This window comes from Hordeum vulgare, chromosome 3H (genome assembly GCF_904849725.1).
Source record: "Hordeum vulgare subsp. vulgare chromosome 3H, MorexV3_pseudomolecules_assembly, whole genome shotgun sequence".
Classification (NCBI taxonomy): domain Eukaryota; kingdom Viridiplantae; phylum Streptophyta; class Magnoliopsida; order Poales; family Poaceae; genus Hordeum; species Hordeum vulgare.
The window spans coordinates 173,088,292-173,096,409 of NC_058520.1; positions in this window are offsets into that span (position 1 = coordinate 173,088,292).

Consider the following 8,118-nt stretch of genomic DNA (forward strand, 5'->3'; position numbering starts at 1 on the left):
AGTCTTGCACTAGCAACCACTTTCGTCAGCAAGTCAATCTTCAATCTTGAAGAAAATGATTGCACCATCCATATTGATGACTATGCTGATGACATCGCTCCAACCTATTGCTTCATGGCAAAAGGTTCAAAGGTATCAAATAATGCCTCCTCCTCTAATTCAAGTGACTGTGAACATAATGATTATAAGAAACCCAGTTACAGTAAACTTGCTATCATTGCCACTAAACAACAAACTGCTCTGGAGAAGCTTCAAAAACTGCTAGACAAAAGTGATGATCTGTTGAATGATGAAATGAATCTTAATCAAATCCTCACTGATGACATGAAAAATCTTCAGTCTAGATTTGATATTCTTCAGGATCATTATGATACACTCCTCACTGATCATGAGAAGCTTTCCTACGAATTTCTTCAAAGGAAGCTTGATCTTGAGAAGCTGAGGATGTCTCATGATGATCTTCGCATGGAAAATGATTCATTACTAGCTCAACAGATCAGCGCTAGTCAAGTTGAATTTATTCCTCCATGTCTTAAATGCATTGAACGTGAAAGTGCTAATTCCTCACCAGAATCATCAAATGCTACAAATTCTTCAACTGCACCTGTTGTGTCTATTTCCTCACTTGAGGAAAACACAAATGTTACTGATGAAAATGCAGGGTTGAAGGAATTGTATGTGACACGCATGTACAAAAGCCTCAAAGGACACCAAACCCTTTGTGATGTGCTCAAAAAGCAGATCTTGAACAGGAACCCGAGGAAAGAAGGAATTGCCTTTGAGAGGAAATTAAATGCTGATGGATCTTATTGGAAACCTAAGCAGTATCCCAAAACCTCATGGGTTGCTGCTACTGGGCCTCCTTTTGATCCATCTAATCTAACTGGCTTCTCATGTGAATTATCCTATTCCTCGGATGAGTCATTTGATTCCAACTATAAAATGTTCAAAAATCAATCTGGTGAAGTATTTGCTCGATATGTTGGAACTAATTGCAGGAATGGCCCTCCTCTGAGGAAAATCTGGGTTCCCAAAAGTTGTCTTGAAAATCTTCAGGTGAATGTCCTCATGACACCACCTCTGAAGAATCTGAACCCCAGATCAAATTCCTCAGGAGGACCAAAGTCTTCAAGAGGATCAAAATCCTCAACTGGTCAAAACTATGCTCGTACCCGTGCTTATGCGTCTAACATGCAGGGAAACTACAAGGAATATGAATATGAGCGTTACTCCTCAAATCATTATGTTCATAAATCCTCAAACCAGTTCTCTGCATACTCATATGAGTACTTTAACCCCCCTACTGTTAAGAGAAGTGCATTAGCTTCAATGCCACCTTTCTCATATGGTGCTCGCAGGGTGATGAACACTTTGCCACCCCTTCAGATGTGGGTGGTGAAGAAATCAAACTAATCACTTCTGCAGGTCAGGTCTCCAGATGAAAATCATCATCTGAAGAATTTGCTGGAGACCTGAGGAAATGCTTGATAGGACGCAAGCTAATGATTGATGAAATAGAAATATTTCACACGTCCTTACATTTCTGTTATGATGAAATTACTGAACTGATGAAATTAGTATCATATTCTTCAAATCTGAAGCATATGAGATGGTAAGCTGTACTAATTCATCTGCAGGATGACAAACCAAAAACTACTAAGTGGGTTCTCGATAGTGGCTGCACACATCACATGACTGGTGATAAAAGCCTACTGATGAATATGCCACTAACTCCATCACCTCTGAAGAAAATCACATATGCTGACAAAGGTAAAAGCAAGGTATTGGGACTTGGCAAAGTAGCTATTTCCAAGGATAGGCATATGGACAAAGTGATGCTTGTTGAATCACTTGGTTTTAACCTCATGTTAGTCTCGATGCTTTGTGATCTTGATATGATTGTTATCTTTGGTAGATATAGATGTGTAGTCATCATGGAATCTGACAGATCCAAAGTCTTCGAAGGTGTAAGAAGAGGGGATTTGTACATTGTTGATTTCTCTACAGGTCCTCAACCAGCCACTTGCTTACTAGCAAAAACCTCAGAAGGATGGCTGTGGCACCGAAGACTAGGTCATGCAGGCATGAGGAATTTGCACAAGCTTGCAAAGAAGAAGCATGTCATCGGCATCGAATTAGTCAAATTCCTCAAGAATCATCTCTGCGGTGCTTGTGAATCTGGGAAAATGACCAGATCCAAGCATCCCTCTAAAACCATCATGACTACTACACGTCCATTTGAATTGCTTCATATGGATTTATTTGGACCTACTCACTATGCCACACTAACCAATGCAGCATCTTTATATGGCTTCGTCATAGTTGATGATTATTCCAGATACACTTGGGTGCATATCATAGTGTATAAAACTGAAGTGCAGGAAATCTTCAAACGATTTTCTTCAAGGGCCTCGACGAACTTTGGCATCAAGATCAAACACATCAGGAGTGATAATGGAACCGAGTTCAAAAACACTGGTCTTGATGATTATCTTGATGAACTTGGTATTACTCACGAATTGTCTGCTCCTTATACTCCTCAGCAGAATGGTGTCGTCGAAAGGAAGAACAGGACTCTGGTTGAAATGGCAAGAACTATGCTTGGAGAATATCAGACTCCTCGTCGCTTCTGGCCTGAAGCAATCAACACTGCATGCCATATCATCAACAGGGTATATCTTCACAAATTTCTCAAGAAAACCTCATATGAACTCCTCACTGACAAGAAACCCAATGTAAGTTATTTCAAAGTCTTCGGTGCAAAATGTTGGATTAGAGATCCTCACCATAGCTTAAAATTTGCACCTAAGGCACATGAAGGTTTTATGCTCGGTTATGGAAAGGACTCGCACACCTACAGAGTCTTCAACAACTATCACAACAAAGTTGTTGAGACTGTAGATGTGCGGTTCGATGAAACTAATGGCTTGCAAAGAGAGAAATTGCCTTCTGATCCAGATAAGCTGTCTCCTGAGGAAGCAATAAAGCTTAAGCCTACTGAAGACATTGTCCCCACTGAGGAAATTGGTGAAGAAACGATCCGCATCGTTGATAAAAACCAAGAAGATGCTCCTGAGGAAATTGCAACAGCACCACTTCCTCAGCCCAGACAAAATCCTCAACGAGCACATCCGAGGATTGCAAACGAAGTAGAACTTGACAAAATCCTCAACGACATCAACGCACCAGGTCCTCTCACTCGCTCAAAAGCTTCACACTTAGTTAACTTTTGTGGGCATTTCTCCTTTGTATCCATCACAAAACCCTCAAAAGTAGCTGAGGCTTTTCTGGAACCGGAGTGGATCCAAGCCATGCAAGACGAACTTCTTCAATTCAAGCTGAATGACATATGGGAGCTCGTCAAACGACCAGATCCTCGCAAGCATAACATCATCGGCACCAAGTGGATTTTCCGAAACAAGCAAGATGAGGACGGTCAAGTGGTGAGGAACAAGGCACGACTTGTAGCTCAAGGCTACACTCAGGTTGAAGGAATATATTTCGATGAAACTTTTGCACCTGTTGCTAGACTTGAAGCTATTCGAATACTACTTGCTTATGCTAATCATCATAACATCACCTTATATCAAATGGATGTGAAAAGTGCATTTCTCAATGGTAAGCTTGAGGAAGAAGTATATGTTGCTTAGCCCCCAGGTTTTGAGGATCCAAAGAATCCAGACAAAGTCTTCAGACTCAAAAAGGCTCTGTATGGCCTCAAGCAAGCCCCTCGGGCATGGTATGATACATTGAAGGAATTCCTCATGAAGAAAGGCTTCAAACCTGGTTCACTCGATCCAACTCTTTTCACAAAATCCTATGATAATGAGCTGTTTGTATGTCAAATATATGTTGATGATATCATATTTGGCTGTACAGACAAAAGATACAGTGATGAATTTGCCTACATGATGAGTGAAGAATATCAGATGTCCATGATGGGGGAGCTGAAATTCTTCTTAGGTCTTCAAATTCGTCAACAAAGCAATGGAATCTTCATATCACAGGAGAAATACCTCAAGGATGTTCTGAGGAAATTCGACATGCACGAATGCAAAGGTGCCAAGACTCCAATGCCTACCAACGGCCACCTCGGCACTGATGAAAATGGTAAAGATTTCGATCAGCAGGTATACCGTTCTATGATTGGCTCTTTATTGTATCTATGTGCATCTAGGCCAGATATAATGCTTAGTGTTTGCATGTGTGCACGTTTTCAAGCAAAACCGAAGGAATCACACCATAAGGCTGTGAAACATATTCTTCGATACTTAGCTCACACACCAACACTAGGATTATGGTATCCCAAGGGCTCCAATCTTCATCTGGTAGGGTATTCTGATTCAGACTATGCTGGTGACCGTGTGGATCGCAAGTTAACTTCTGGCACATGCCATTTCCTCGGAAGATCACTAGTTTGCTGGTCCTCAAAGAAGCAGAACTGCGTATCACTCTCCACTGCCGAAGCTGAGTACATTGCTGCTCGTTCTTGCTGTGCTCAATTGCTATGGATGAAGCAAACCCTCAAGGACTATGGCATCAACATGAAGAATGTGCCTCTCTACTGTGACAATGAGAGTGCTATCAAGATTGCATACAACCCAGTACAACACTCGAAGACCAAGCAGATCCAGATTCGTCATCACTTTCTTCGGGACCATGTCCTCAAGGGCAATATCCTCATCGACCATGTGAAGGCTGATGATCAACTAGCAGATATCTTCACTAAGCCCTTGGATGAGAAAAGGTTTTGCAAGTTGCGGTGTGAGCTAAATATCTTAGAGTCTTCAAATGTTTTGTAGAAACATGCACACAACCTAACACTTATGCAAAGTTGATGACTTAGATGTGCAACACATGATGAAACGATTTTCTTCAACTGATGAAGAAAGTCACTCTGAATGTGAAGAAATTAACGAAGAAATTGATTTTCAAGGCCCTACGACAATTGTACGCGGCGTCTGTAATCAACATTCTTATATGGTGGGTAACGCCACCGCCCAATGTGAAATTCCTCAAGTTGATTTTCTTCAAATGATCAATTTCCTCACAATGCATTTTTTCTTCAAAACAGTTATTCTTCATTGTGATGATCTATTACAAAATCTTCAAAAACACTTGATGACTTTCATTTGCCTAGGTAGACTGTGATTTCTAGTCCTCAACATCATTCACTTATTGCTATTTCCTCAAGTTGATGTTTCTGCTAAGTGAATGTGATCGGACCCTACTTTCCCTCTATGCTATACTTACCCAGTCTATTCAATTCTTCATATGCGTTCTACTTGAAACTTTGTTCAAAATCCTCACTGCATCCTTGTAAGCTGATGATTTTGTAACGAAAATCCTCAAATCTAAAAAAAATATTTTCTTTAAAGAAACAGTAACTGAACCCCCACTTCCCACGATCGGATAACCACGATCTCCACTATCTCCACCGCATCGTACGGGAGCTACACGTGTCTTGCGGAGACGTAGAGGCAGGGGCTATCTGGTCCGAAACTTTCGCGCCAAACAGTAACTTCTGGGCTATAAATATGTCCTTATCCCCCTCGGTATCCTCTTCTTCGCCTCATCGCTCTCCTGCCACAGCACACTCCACCAAACCCTAGCGCCACCGCTGGTAGTCTTGTCGCCGGTAAGGAAGAGCTTCACTGCCTCGACCTTTTCGTCGCCAGGATCACGCCGGAGTCGGACCATCTACGTCCGCCGCCGCCGTAGACGTCCTCTGCCGCCAAGTTAGGGTGCATTGGACACTTGACCGAAGAGCCTCTCCAACACTACTTCTGTGTTCTTCGTTCGCACCTTCTAGGGTAAATATATCCCATTTTTACAGCAGATTAGATCTAAAACTTTACCTCTTCTATGTGAAATCCGTTTTTCCTCAAGATACGATGCACACATGATTCCTCAAACAGTACCTATCACCGCAATCATTGATGAACTAGCTAAGCATCTAAGATTTTCACGAGATTCCTCAATTCTGCGAATTTTCGGATCTGTACAACTCTGGAACCCAAGAACAGTATGCTTAGGCAAATTCCTCAACCACTGGTTATATTCCTCAAACTGTCAAACTTTTTCATTTTCTTCAAATCTGAGAACGCATATGACCTCTCCAAATTCCTCGCAACTATACTCTGTTCACAGGTACACACATGTGAGCTGATGAATCTCTCGGTTCTCATCACATTAACTCATTTGCAGCGTTTCTGGAAGAAACTCTTCAAGGCTCATCAGAATCCTCAAGAGTTCAAAATCGTCAGCAAATTCCTCGACTGAAGAAAATGGAGGAAGGGAGAAAATTGAAGGGAGGAAAGAAACTGGAGCAGAACACAGCTGCTGATATTCCTGAGGACATATACTTGGACTATTGTACGCCTGATGAAGAACATGAGACAATGGCCAAGAGAAAGATAAGGCTGCAGAAGATTGAACGCAGATGGGCGAAGGAATGGAAGGAGTACAGGTTTGTGACTCCAAAATATGCGAAGAAATTCGCTTTGAAGCCTCCTGGCAGAAGGGCCCCACTTGAGGATCATCAAGTAGCACATCCCTCAAGTCTTATGACAATTGATGACTACCCAGATGAGAAAGAAAGGCATCTGGCGAAGCTCAAGAAGCAAGCTGAAGCTGCAGTGAGGAAATTCAATGAATCCTTAGCTGCTGCCTCCGGTGCTGCTAATTCCTCAGCGGCAGAAACCTCAGGCTCAGAGATTCCTCACACGCAGTCTGTGCCAACAAAGCAAAGGGCTCTAAAGCCTCAAGAGAAGTCTGTTCAGGCTTCTGTCACAAAACCCTCAGCTCCAAAACCCTCAGTTCCAAAACCTTCAACACGAAAACCATCAGCGCCAAAACCCTCAGCACCAATCTCCTCTGCACCAAAATCCTCAGCTCCACCTCCAAAGCCTCAAGAAAAACCAGTACATAAGCATGTCGTGAAGCCTACGACCGCCAGCTCCAGCTCCTCACTCCCAGTTGCAACTAGCTCGGAGACAAAGTCTTCAACACCACTTGTGAAGACTTTGACAACTGCTCAACCTGCACCTCTGCCCAGCCCCAGCAAAATCATCGCAGTCCCATCTGCATCAGAGGGAAGTGATGATTATGATGATGAAACCCTGCAAGCCATCATCAGGAACAAGCAAGAACGGGTAGCACAAGCATCAGACAGTGCTATTCCTCTGGCCATGGACCCCAAGGTACTCCTCGACTACATCAATATATGGTATGAGGACCCAAACACACCCATTGATGATTTGAAACTTCCTCCTGGCATCAGCCACATGGTGGCCACCTTCATAAATGAAGCCAAGTGGAAGGAACAGCAGGCCAGGCAGGCAAAGGTTGCAAAGGCCAAAAAGGAGAAATTCCTCAGGCAGAATCTCCTCAAGCTGACTCCTGATGCACTGGTGTCAACCCAGGCAGGGCTGCAAGTATTGACTGACAAGTATGACAAATTGTCAGATCGCAAAAGCATCAAGCGCAATTTCATCAAGCTAGCCACTAGTGCTGTTGATGACTGCAACAAGAGAAAAGCACCACCAGCACCAACTCCTCAGCCCCTGGTTGAGCAGCCAGCAGATGCATCTCCTGATGAGGAGGAAACTCCTCAAGCTGAGGAAGAACACCAGGAGCGCCGTGCTGATGAACCGGCCATTGAAGAAATCATCACGGAGACTGCAACTGATGAAATTGCAACCACTGATGAGACTGCTCCTGATCCAGCTGCTTCATCAAAGCAGGCTGATGACTCTGTTCCAGCTGGTTCCTCACTACCAGCTGAAGAATCTGCAGAAAGAACACCTTCACCAAAAGCTTCAAAGGTGAAGAAGATAATCCCGTCTGCATCAGACGCGAAGAAGACAAGAGCCGCTGAAAAGGAAGCAAAGAAGAGAAAAGCCTCCTCAGCAGTAGAAAAGACATAGGCAAAGCGCCTCAAGGAAACTGAAGAAACTGCTCCTCTGGATCCAGTGCCTCTTAATGTTGCCCCTTCATATGAGATGGTCATCATTGATGACCCAACTACAAGGGCTGATGAGGAAATGAAGGATGTCGCCTCTGAGGAACACACTGATGAGGAAATCTAGATTGATGACAGTCCTCAACCTCTTGTTC